This window comes from Camelus dromedarius, chromosome 9 (assembly GCF_036321535.1).
Source record: "Camelus dromedarius isolate mCamDro1 chromosome 9, mCamDro1.pat, whole genome shotgun sequence".
Classification (NCBI taxonomy): Eukaryota; Metazoa; Chordata; class Mammalia; order Artiodactyla; family Camelidae; genus Camelus; species Camelus dromedarius.
In genome coordinates, this window is record NC_087444.1 from 10692051 (window position 1) to 10705247 (window position 13197).

General features: G+C 32.4%; 1 long non-coding RNA gene across 1 annotated transcript in view; it reads left to right on the forward strand.

The window, feature by feature from the left end:
- The window catches only part of LOC105085615 (uncharacterized), a 259455-nt gene that overhangs the window by 109468 nt on the left and 136790 nt on the right, over nt 1–13197 (forward strand). Inside the window, exon 4 of the long non-coding RNA XR_010382210.1 lies at nt 278–334. This is a non-coding gene — a long non-coding RNA (uncharacterized LOC105085615). The remainder of the gene's footprint in view (nt 1–277; nt 335–13197) is intronic.

Sequence of the window (13197 nt, forward strand, 5' to 3'; positions counted from 1 at the left end):
TGTCCTTAGGGTTCATTCATGTGGTTGCACATGTCAGAATTTCCTTCCTCTTTAAGTCTGGAAAATATTCTATTGTATGTATATATCATATTTTCTTATCCATTCATCTATTGATGGACACTCATGTTGCTTCTGTATTTTAGCTATTATGAATAATGGTGCTATTAACATGAGTATACAAATATCTCACTGAGATTCTGCTCTCAGTTCTTCTGAGTATATACCCAGAAGTAAAATTGTTGGATCATCTGGTAATTCTATTTTTATTTTTTTTAAGGAACCACCATACCATTTTCACAGTGGCTATACCGTTTTAAATTCCCACCAAGAGTGTGTAAGTGTTCCAATTCCTTTACATCCTTTCTTACACTTACTATTTTCTGTTTCTGTTTGTTCATTTGTTTTTTTGATAGCAGCCATTCTGGGGAGTATGAGATATCTCATAGTAGTTTTGATTTGCATTTCTCTAATGATTAATGATGTTAATCATCTCTTCATGTACTTATTGACCATTTGAATTTTTTTTTTTTTGAGAAATGTGTATTCTAATCATTTGCTCATTTTTGAACTGAGTTGTTCAGTTTTTGTTGTTGAGTTTTAGGAATTCCCTGTATATTCTGGGTATTAATCCCTTGACAGACATGTGATTTGAAAATGTCTCCCATTCTATGGGCTGCCTTTGATAGTGTCTCTTGATAGTGTTTTTAAAAAATTTTCATGAAGTTCAATTGCCTATTTTCCTTTTATTGCCTGTGCCTTGGTATCATATCCAAGAAGACATTGCAGAATTCAGTGTCATGAAGATTTTGCCCTATGTTTTCTTCTAACAGTTTTATAGTTTTAGGTCTTACATTTAAGACATGGCTCCATTTTAAGTTAGTTTTTGTATATGGTGTTTAGTAAGGGTCCTATTTTTTTTAGAGTAGTCTTTTTAAAAGATCAATTAAGTCTAGATGATAGAGATATATCAGATATTCTCTGTCTTCACTTATTATTTTTATCATTGGTATTCTATTAATTTCTGTAAGCAAGATGCTAAAATCTCCTAGTTTATGTATGGAGATGATTGTTTCTGACTTCAATTCTTTTTCATTTTTTGCATTATGTATTTGTGTACTTATAGCCTCCAATATTAGGCATAAGTACATTTATGAATATTATGTCTTCCTGATGTACCTTATGTTACAAAAATGTCTTTTATCTTGAACAATCATCTTTGTATTTAAATTACTTAAATATATTGTGGAATTTGTTTAAATTTATATATTGTCTTTTTAGCTGTATATTTTTGCATTACTTCTAGGGACTACTCTGAGATTAAAATATTTATCCTTATCTTTTCACAGTATTTTGAGTTAATATTGTGCCACTTTATGAAAAATGTAGAAACTTGGTAACTATAAAGTTCTGTTTATTTTCCTCCCTATCCTTTGTGTTGTAGTTGTCATATGTATTATACCTATAAGGCATTTTTACCTTAGACATGAACAATTCTTTTTATTTAAAAACCTTTAGGACACAAAATTGTTTTAAAATATACTTTTCCAGATATTTGTCATTCTTAATGCTCTTCTTCATTCCTAAAGATAAATGGTTCCCTTGATATCACTATGTCTTATCCTGAAAAACGCCTGTTAGCATTTCCTATAGTTCACTTCTGTTACCAACAAATCTTTTAGCTTTCCTTCTTCATAAGTTGTTTTTATTTTATCTTTATTCTTTTTTTAATATATATTTTTATTGAAGTATAGTCAGTTTACAATGTTGTGTCAATTTCTGGTGTACAGCACGATACTTCAGTCAAATAGGGACATACATATATTCGTTTTCATATTCTTTTTCACCATAAGCTACTAAAAAATATTGAATATAGTTCCCTGTGCTATACAGTATAAACTTGTTGTTTAGTATCTGCAAACCTCGAATTCCCAATATTTTATCTTTATTCTTGAAGAATGTCTCCAGTTGATATCAATGAGCTATCAAGCCATAAAAAGACATAAAGGAATTTTAAATTCATATTACTAAGTGAAAGAAGTCAGTCTGAAAAGGCTACACACTGTATGATTCCAAGTATATGACATTCTAGAAAATATAAAACTATGTGGACAGTGAAAAGATCAGGGGTTGCCAGGGGCTAGAGTCAGTGGGAGGAAGTAGAGATGAATAAACAGAGAACAGAGGACTTTTAGAACAGTGAAAATAATCTGTTTGATACCATAATGATGGATACATGCTCTTACATATTTATCCAACCTTAAAGAATGTACAGCACCAAAAGTGAAACATAATATGAACTATGGACTTTGGATGATTATGTAGGTTCAACAATTGTAACAAATGTACCACCCAAGTAGGAGATGTTAATAATGGAGGAAGCATTTGATATCAATTTCTAGGTTGAAAATTTATTATTTCAGCACTTAAAGATATTATTTCCCTCTCTTTGCTTCTGTGTTCTCTTATGAGAATTTTATAGTCATGTTAATTTTTTCCCCTTTATTTGATAAATAAGAACTCACTCTCTGAATTCTTTCAAGTTTTCTTTATATGTGTGGTTTCAGTAGTTTGACTCTAAGTTACTTTGCTTTTAGTGCTGAATAGCATTCCATTGTCTGCATGTACCACAGTTTATTTATCCATTCTTCTAATGAAAGACATCTTGGTTGCTTCCAGTTTTGGCAATTATGAATAAAGTTCTATGAACATCTATCGCAATTTTAATTGGACATCTTCTTTGGTGAGGTATCTGTTTAGGTCTTTGGTCCATTTTTTAATTGGGTTGTTTGTTTAATTATTGTTCAGTTTTAAGCCTTGGTCCTCTAAATTTGTTCTTGTCCTTCAATATTGTGTTGGCTATTCTGGGTATTTTGTCTCTCCAGTTAAAATTTAGAATCAGTTGCTAGATATCTAGTTTATGTTTCAAATGACTTGTTTTTAAGTGCTTACTACTCCATACTGGAAGCTGAACACCTACAGTATATTTATTGATGCTCTAAGTTTGGAAGAAGTAAAAGAAAGAAAATTATTTCAAACAAGTCCATAATCATAATCATAATAATTCTGATAATACTAATACTGTGATCACTTGTTATCATGTAGACCATCTTTATAAAGCCTATAAAAGCATCTGCACTATTCATTTGGTCTTCTGTCTCTTTGTCATTATTGAGTAGAATGTATTTCTGATGTGATTGTTTTCTTTTACATACTAGGGAACAATTTTCTTTTTTTTCAATGAACATATTGTCTCTATTTTATCCTGACCTCGTATATCTAGAAATAGTAGTTCTTTCACATTGCACTGCTTCAACTTTTCTGTCCAGTATTCTGACAATTTCTTAACAGCATCATACCAATACTTTGCAAATTATTTAACTTCTAATGTGCTTAACTTTCTTTATCTATAAAACACAATAGTAAAAAAATACTTTATTAGGTTGATAAAAACTTAAATAACAAAATGTGGTAATCTTAGTACCAGGTATACAGTAAGTACTCAGTTATTTCCCCCAAAGAACCATATCCTAAAAATGAAGCATTCGGTTACACCAGAGTTTATTTAGACTGAAAGTTGTAAGAATTATAATCTTGTCTTTAAATAAGCAATAAAATTAAAAATGATGTAGAAAAAAGTATTCACGGAAATTCACAGATTTCTCTTTCCCTGAAAATATATAATGTATATTATAATGAGGTTTCATTATCTTACTGAGAACCATATTAATTTATCTGCATACTTAATTGCTGGTGATAAGTGATCTGAATACTAATGTTCAGATTTATTTGTTATTTAGATTTGAAGGTGAATACTTTCAGCAGTTGAGTACCGGATTTACATTGGCAGCTATTTAAATCTCATAAAGAATACGAAAGTTTTGTCATTATGTTTAATAAAAGTCAATTCTCCCCAATGAGATTTGGGAAATTTTTTTGTATTTGCAAATAATTTTAACATTAAGATTGAGAACAAATTTATAGTTAAAATTTTATTTTGGCTATTATTCTTTGTACTTATATGTGTGTGTGTGTATGTATGTATGTGTGTGTGTATATATATATATATGAAAAAAAGTTACCCTCTAATTGTGATGCAAAATAAAATTAAATGCCAGAGTTAAGCTTTCTGAATTAAACACGATTTTCCAAAAAAATACACTTTACAAAATGATTTTTTAATTAAGTCTGTGTCAATAAAATATAAAATTGTTCACATGAAAGAACATGTTTTCATATTATATTTACTTGAGTTAGGTTAAAAAAAGCTTTTTTTTAATTTATGGTGAAACATATATTGGTGAAGCAGAGGAAAGTAAAATGTGAATGCTTTGGGAAAATATTGGCTTGTATGTTTCTCTATATATTGATGTTGTTGAGCAGTTACAATCTGATACAAAGTATTTTTTCTCTAATGATCCAATGGACAGGTAAAGTATCTATCAATAATTCTCTCCATTGTGAACTTCTGAATATATTTTATTTGGAAAAGTGCCCTACTCTCAAACATTCTAGGAATGTGTAGTTTTACATTTTAGGGGGTATGTAATGAATACTTAACCTTGTTAGAGTATATCTGTAATGCTAACCAAATATTAGACTGGCAATCAGAGGATCTAGGTTCTACTCTAGAACCTAGACTCTTTTGCAAACTAACAGTCTAATCTTAAACAAGCGATTCAGTTTATCACAGTGTCTTGACTTTGCACTATGCCACCTTGGTTAAGGTAGAACTATATTTCCCAGAATTACATTTTCTTAATGGTACCAGGTTAAGGTTAGCTATGGGAAACTTTTGCTTGAAATTTGGAAAGCATAAGTGAAGCAGCAGCCTTTATTTTCTAACAGTCAGTGCTGGATGTCATGCACTGCAACAGCTGTTGCATGTTGCCTCTGATCTGCTGGTTCCCCTTAGTGTTGTGGGGAAGCACCTAGACTCATAGCACATCTGGCCCTCCTGAGATCCCCTCTTTTAGCTTCTCCAAGTCCTGAACTAGGTAAAAGTGCTACTCTAGCTTAGGACGTCAGTTTATGCAAGTCACCTGCATCATCAAGATGGTGAAAGCAGTATGCAAGTTTCACTTTGTCTTCATTAATTCCTGTTTGTCCTTGATCTCCCTTACTTCAAAAGCAGCTACTCTTTCCAGCTGCTAGTTCAGTTGACTTTTAGCAACTCTAGTATTTTCACCAGATGCAGAAGCAACAGCCTTACACAGATTCTCTACCAACTATGTGAAGTCAAATCTCTGCAAGTCCCTTATTCTCTGTTATTCATGTGGCTCTACTGCTCTGGTCAAACTTGCCTTAGGTGTTTTACAATGTTGTCTTAATTTCTGGTGTACAGCATGGTGATTCAGTTATATACATATACATTTATTCCTTTTCATATTCTTTTTCATTAGAGGCTATTATAAGATATTGACTATAATTCCTTGTGCTATATACAGTAGGACCTTGTTGCTTAACTATTTTATGTACAGTAGTTAGTATCTGCAAACCCTAAACTCCCATTCATCCCTCCACTCCCCCCTTTCCTCCTCGTAATCGTAAGTTTGTTTTCTATGTCTGTGAGTCTGTTTCTGTTTTGTAAATAAGTTCATTTGTGTCATTTTTTAGATTCCACATACAAGTGATATCGTACGGTATTTTTCTGTCTCTTTCTGGCTTACTTCACTTAAAACGATGATCTCCAGGTCCATCCATGTTGCTGCAAATGGCATTATTTTATTGTTTTTTATGGCTGAGTAATATTCCATTGTAAAAATATACTTCAACTTCTTTATCCAGTCATTTGTTGATGGACATTTAGGTTGATTCCATGTCTTGGCCATTGTTAATAGTGCTGCTGTGAACATTGGGGTGCATGTATCTTTTTGAATTAGAGAAAAACAATTTTTTTGTGTCATTCAATTAATGTTTTGTTTCTCACTCCTGAAATTTTTATATATAGATACATATATTTTATATATATGTTATTATATATCATTAGATTCTGATCATAATACCTACATATGGTGGTGGTGGAGGGGGATGTTCCCACACCACCAACAAGCAATTCTCTGAACCAGCCGAGTGTCCTATAATTCAACTCAATTCTGAAACTACCTACTCAGAATTAGCATCAAATTACACAAGTTAAGGATTCAGTCCTCCAGGACTGTCCCCACCCCCACTTCAGATGCCAATCAAAACTCCAGAACCTGGGCTTCTGACTCATCAAGGCTATAGACTGGAGATTCCGAAAACCTCCTTAGGTTTGGTTAATTTGTGAGAGTGGCTCAGAGGACTCAGGAGACCAGTTTACTCACCAGATCGTTGGTTTATTACAAAAGGATAAAACTCATGAGCAGACAGATAGAAGTATAAGGTGAGATATGAAAAAAGGGCATGGAGCTTCCATGTCCTCTTGGAGTGAATCACTTTTGCCACATCTCCATGTGCTCACTACCCAGAAGCTCTCCAAACTCCATCCTTGTGAGTTTCTATGGAGGCTTCTATACATAGACATGATTGATCAAATCATGGACCATCAGTGATTGATTCAACCTCCAGGCTCTCTCCCATTCCTGGATTGAGACTGAAATTTCTAACCCTCTAATTATGTGGTTGGTTTTCCTGGCAACCACACCTCAGTGTTGTCCAAAACTTACCTCCTTAGTGTAACAGAAACCAGTTGTTTTGCTCTTACTTATTAGAAAATTCTATGGGTTTTGGAGCTCTGTGCCATAAACAGGGGAAGAGATCAAATATATATTTCTTACTATAAATCACAGTATCACAAATATTTACTCTAATTTTTCTGTAGTACTTTTGTGTTTCTTTTTTCCCCTATTTTAAAATCTATCATTTATGTAAAATTAATTTTGATGTAAATTAAAAGCTTAAACTAATTCTTCTTAGAATGATTAGCTATTTGTAAACATGATCAATTTAATAATCTATTTTTAGCTTGCACCTGAAAATTTCTTTATCATGTGAATTAAAATTATATTTATACTTGAATCTGTTTCTATGCTTTCTATTCAATTCCTATGTCATGTCAATAATATACTCTTAATTTGTAGTTTTATAATATAGTTTATATCAGATAAAGTCACTTTGGTTACTCAGCATTTTCAAAATATATTTTTCAAGATAAAATGTTGACTATTCTAAAACGTCCAGAAAAAATTATGTCTCCTCTTGGTTTTACCTGTCTCTCATTTCAATTGTGGCGGTGATGACCAGCATAGTGTGTGCTTCAACCAAAACCTAACACTTGAGGTTGCTCAGCATCTTGCCTGAGAGCCTATCCCTGCCAACTAGGGTTTCCCTGTTGGTGCTGCTATAACAAGCATGCAAAGAACTAAATGTCCATAGGGTAAACCTTTGACCAAGAAGATTTAGAAATTACTGCATATATTTGGAAACTAGTGGATACAGTCTATTCTCTTTCTTGCCCTTAATGAAGATGCCTGCAATTCAGTTTATATGACAGATTCGGGTGATGGTACCACAGGAGGGAACAGTCAGTCACGGGGGCCTCCAACTAAATAACATATTCTTCCCTCATCCACTGTCTTACTCCCCTGGGCCTTCACTCCTGTTTCCTGGGATGGGACTCCCTAATAAAATAATGACACAAAAGCACATGCCTTAGGCTCTGCTTTATGAAGAACTCAGGCAAAATTAGCATGAAAACAAAGACTTTTTAAATTTGTTTTAGAAATACTGTTAAATATTTTTCTAAAATTTATTCCATATTTCTTCATATTATATAACTATGACTTTACGTTATAATTGTAAATTAATAATGAAAAATAATTGTGAAAATACTGTATTTTTTCAATCACAGTCTTACTTGAAAGAGGAAAAAGAACTCCATCTCATGAATTACAGAGCTTGGCTATTACCACCTGGGTTTTAAAATTTTAATAACTACCAGGGTGAAACAAATGTAAAGTGCAAAAATGTGTGAATCTACAGGTGACTGAGAGGTATAGGAAACTTGAGCTATTTAACAATGAAGCAGCAGTCCTATTCAGGAAACAGATCATGAAAAATAAAACAAACCCTCTAGGTTACTTTCTCAGTTTTTGCCTTGCTCAGGTGTATTAATGATTTTGTAAAATTAATTCTCGACCAAAGTTTTTATGTAATTTTTAAACAGAATATATCTCTAGAGGATGGAAGACAAAAGGAAAATCACTACAGTCAAAGAACATAAAAATTTTTATGGTCAATGTGTATTGTATTATTGAAAAATTAAAAATCACTTAAATTGCATATCAAAGAAAATAGCTAAAATATATCTATTGATAATTAGAGCTTTAGTAGAGTAGATGTTTAAATTAAGCACTTAAAACTTATGTATATTATTCTTAAGTGGCACAAATGACATTATTAAATATTATCTATTTGTAATGAAGTTAATTTCTGTATGCCAAAAATCTCAATTTCAAAGCCGACTTCCTTTTTATAAGACAAAGAGTTGGTGATTAAGAAGAATTTCTTTAATCTTGCTTTCTATTGTTCTTTATAATGTAATAATTAGTATTATAACAAAGCTTACAGTTATAAATATAAGAACACACTATTTGCTTATTTCCCATAACATGATTGGAATAATTTAAGTTCATTTTTATCAGAAAATGTAGTTTCTTGAAGAAAATGGGCAGGAGAGATTATTCATTTAAAACATTTGCTGCCAGACCACTTTATGTCAGGCCTTTGTACAGTGATTGTTGTCTTTCTTGGCGTGGGACACCTTGTTTCATGCCTGTTCTCTTAGCATAACTAGTAATATTTTTCTCTTATATTTCCAAGCTGTCCTAAATTGGATGATAAACTGTAAAATCAAATTAGATACTGGCCTGTGTGCCGGGAAGCAACTAAACGTGTAAACAAGAAGCATATCTGGTAGTCGTAGGTGCTATGTAGTGTAGGGTTAGCTACATTAGCTTGGTGGGTTTTGGCCACACAAACCCCAATGCAGAGATGATGTTTAAGCTGATACCTGGAGCTAGTAATGTGAAGATCAGGAGAAATAATTTAAGGGAGAGGGAAAAAGCTAACAGAGATACTTTAAGGTGGGAGCAAGTTTTCATAACAAAGGAACAGAAAGAAGACCAGTGTGGTAGCAGAGAACAATGAGATGATGGTAGAAGATGAGCTGTAATAAGTCAGAGAGGTAAACAGGAGCCAGATCACTGGGGCTTTGTAAGCCAATGTGGAGAATGCTGATTTTATTCTAAATATGATAAGAATCTACTGGACAGTTTTAAGTCAAAGAATGATGTAACCTAATTTATGTTTTAAAAAGGCACTATAATTGCTAAATGAAGATTGGATTATGGGGGCAAGAGAAAACAGTTGGAAATAAGAGACAATGAGGATTTGCACTAGGATGTACATAGTGGCTCGGACAGGTATAGATGGGTTCGGGAAGTCTTTTGTAGGAATACTTGACACAAACTTGCTGACTGATCAATGGGAAGAGTTGTGAGAGAAGTAGCTCATAGAGTTTTGGCTTGAGAAATTCAGTATACAGAAAAGCCATTTATTTTGATCTTAAAAAAATTGAAAAAATATCTTGTGAAATGTGAAAATTATATTGTGTTCAAATATGTGTCCATAAATACAGTTTCATTGGAACACAGCTACCCTCATTTGGTTATCTATCATCTATAACTCTTCAGGCTACAATGGCAGAGAAGAGTATTTGAAATAGAGACCAATGGTTCACAGTATTTACACACTGGCTCTTTACAAAAAATTTTGCTGATCCCTGGTAGGTGCTACTCTTTTGCAATTTTGTGACAAAAGGAGATAACTGGTTTTGGAGAGGATTTAGGAAATTTTTTTTTTTTTAATGAAAGATACTTGAACATTTTAAAATGTTAGAAAAGAGTCAATAAACAGGAGCAGAAAGGAAACAATTGAAAAAATTAAATAGTGAGAAGGAAAAGGACCTAAACAGCTGATAGAAGAGCACTTAAAGATGAAATGGTGCATCTGTCTTTTGGATCTTAGTGGAACAGAAGGTAGTCATTGTAGTTTCAGGTAAGCATGGGGATCTGGTGGCAGAGAGAAACTTCTGGTTAGATAAATATTGGATGTAAATGTGGCATAAGTTACGCTCACTTTAAACTTCCCTTTTAGTACCTACACCTTTTGCAATAAAATAAGAATCTGAAAGTGTACCAATAGGGTCATAATCTCATTCAAAGAATAAAATTCCATGATCTTAAACAATATCTACAGCTGGAAAGTTATTTTCCAAAGTTTCTAATTTGTTCTAGCATAAATATTTTAAAAATAGAATATTTATAAGACTGATTTTTCTGGTTGAATTTTCCCATTAGTAACACAATACTGGCAAATATTTTACAGAGCATTAAAAGATTTGTAGAGATAAAATGTCTTCCATCCTTTTCTCAGTTCACTGATTTAGTGCCTCCTGTATTTCCTTTGTAGCACTCAACACTGAAAACTTCACATCAAATTTTTTTATAATAAATATTTTTAGGTAAAGATATAGTTTCAGATTCTCATTGCCCATTCATTTTTATCATATTTGATAGAAAAATTCACTGAAATGAATTCTAAAAAAAAGTCATCTCCCTAAATACCTCTGGTAATGGAGTATAATAAAATTGTACATACCTTTTAAGAAGTCATTTTAGGAATTAATAAAAAAAGTTAAATTAATGTCTTCTACTTGAAATTATAAAATTTAAAATCACTAGTAATTTTTATAAATTTTGATTTTAATTAATGATACACTATTTATTAATCTTATATTCGTATAGTTACTCTTTTATTGAAAGGCAGTTCTCTGGACACAGATGTGCAGATAATTATGCTTTTTTACATATACATATATATAGGGGGGGTTATTCAGTTCTTTTTCTTTTGTTCCCTCAGCTAATGCTTTGAAAATTTGCATGTGTTCAACTTAACTGTTTCTTGAATAGATATGCTTTTATTGCTATTCAATGTCATTTGATTCAGTTATTTTAAAAAAGATGACTAGCACAGGAGCTATCATAAAATGCCAGCTAATAAATGCAAGTTTATAAGTAAAAATAGATTTTTAGTTTCTTTAGACTTTTGAGAGAAATAATGCTTCAAAAATAAGTTTATACACTGAAAATGATTTTTAATCAGATTTATAAAGAATAATTTTTGTCACAAATATTTAGAAGAAATAAAGATGAGAATTTCATTGGAGTTATAAAAAGAACACTTGAATAATGATGAGTTAAAGTTAATGTCTCTGTTATAGGAACTAGAAATAATGTTTTACTCTATTTTAGTTAGAAGATTGTGTTATTTTAGTTTCAATGAGGAACATAACCAAAATACAATAACTTATGCAAAATATACATTGGGGGAAAAATCTGTGAGGAATAAAGTGAGAGAGAGCAGAGGCTGTTGGGGTGAAATTTCAGACATGGTTCAGGTCTGACTTGTGGGAGAGGAGACAGAAAGAGAAGGATTGGGAAGATTACTGAACTGCAGTATAGTTCTGTACTAGATTTTTAGGGCTGATGTAACAAGGTACTACAGACTCACTGTCTTAAACAACAAACTTCTTTCTTCACAGTTCTGAAGGCTGGAAATCCAAGATCAAATTGTCAACAAGATTAATTTCTTCTGAGACCTCTTTTCTTGACTTGAATATGGCAGTCTTCCTCCAATGTCTTCACATGATCTTTCTTCTGTCTCTCTGTCATAATCTCTTCTTATAGAGGCACTAGTCATATTGGATAAGGGACCACCTTAATTATCTCTTTAAAGGCCCTATGTCCAAATACAGTCACGTTCTGGGGTACTGTGGGTCAAAACTATGAATTTATGGAGAATGCAGTTTAGCTTATAACAAGTGCCCAGAAAAGGTTAGCCAGACCAGTGAGAAGGCAAATTAGTTGATCAGTTCCCTGTTTGATAGAAAAGGGCCAGCATTATTACTCCTATGCTGCTCAGTCATTGCCTGGGAGCAGGCCCTGGGAAGTGTGACATCAGCACAAACACAGTTTTGGGTCCATAGGAGCAGCAACTGAGATCACCAGTAAATTGTGTTCCCCTTAGCAGGAGATTTGACCATTATGTCTTCATGGCTATCACAAAAACAACTCTTGTATTTGTAAAGCAAAGGACAACGTCTTAAGACCACGTATATTTGTTTTGCAAAAATAAAGGCATTGAATTGCCAACAGTATTATACATTATTCAAATGGATATTAATAACAGCAGAACTTATATTAAAGTTAAAAACATCCCAAACTCTTTCCCAAAATTATAAATCTGAATTGTAATTTATAGAGTAGTATTGGGAAAGCTTACAGGCTATGTATGTATGCCTTTGGAGCAGGGCAATGGTTTGCACATCGACGTAAGAGAATGACCATCAGACACAAGGAATCTGGGCAGCTAACAGAAGCTAGAAGAGTCAAGGGAAGGATTTTCCTCTCCAGCTCCTAGAGGGAGTGGGGCCCCTACTTACACCTTGATTGTGTTCTAGTGGTACTGATTCCAGACTTCTGGCCTCTGGAACTGTGAGAGAATAAATTTCTGTTATTTTAAGTCACCAAGTGTGTGGTGATTTTTAACAACAATCACAGGAACCTAATACAAAGATATAAAGCAAAATTTATTTTGAGCAGTTTTACTGCTCATTCTAAATTCAAGTTTTAACAAAGGTATGATAAACTACTTTTCAAAATAAAAATTTCTGTCAAATAGTTTGTCATTGACAAAACAAATTTTCTTTTCAGAAACTTTCATTTGAGAATCAGAATATAATCAGTAAACAGACTATCAAGATATTTGACAAAATCGTTTTGTTTACTGAATATTTTTAATTTTACTGATGAATTTTTTCATCTGAAGTGTTTTGTTGATTTGCCAGGGAGCTGTTCTAAATGTCAAGCACAGTGAAACTCACTGAACTATCTGATAAAAGGATAAATCTTTTTATTAATTAAAGTTCAATAAATTAAAATATTTCTTTTCTTTTTCTTTAATATCTACTGATTCTAGTTTCATTCTGAACACTTTTGAAACTAATACCTGATGGAGAAATAAATGTATAACATAAATCTAAATCCTAGGAAAGCTCATTCAGTTATTGTTTAAGAGCATTTATCCTTAAGTAAAATCTTCAAACTTGAAGACTTTATTTATTGGTCTTCTACTTGAAAAAGTGATAACATTTAG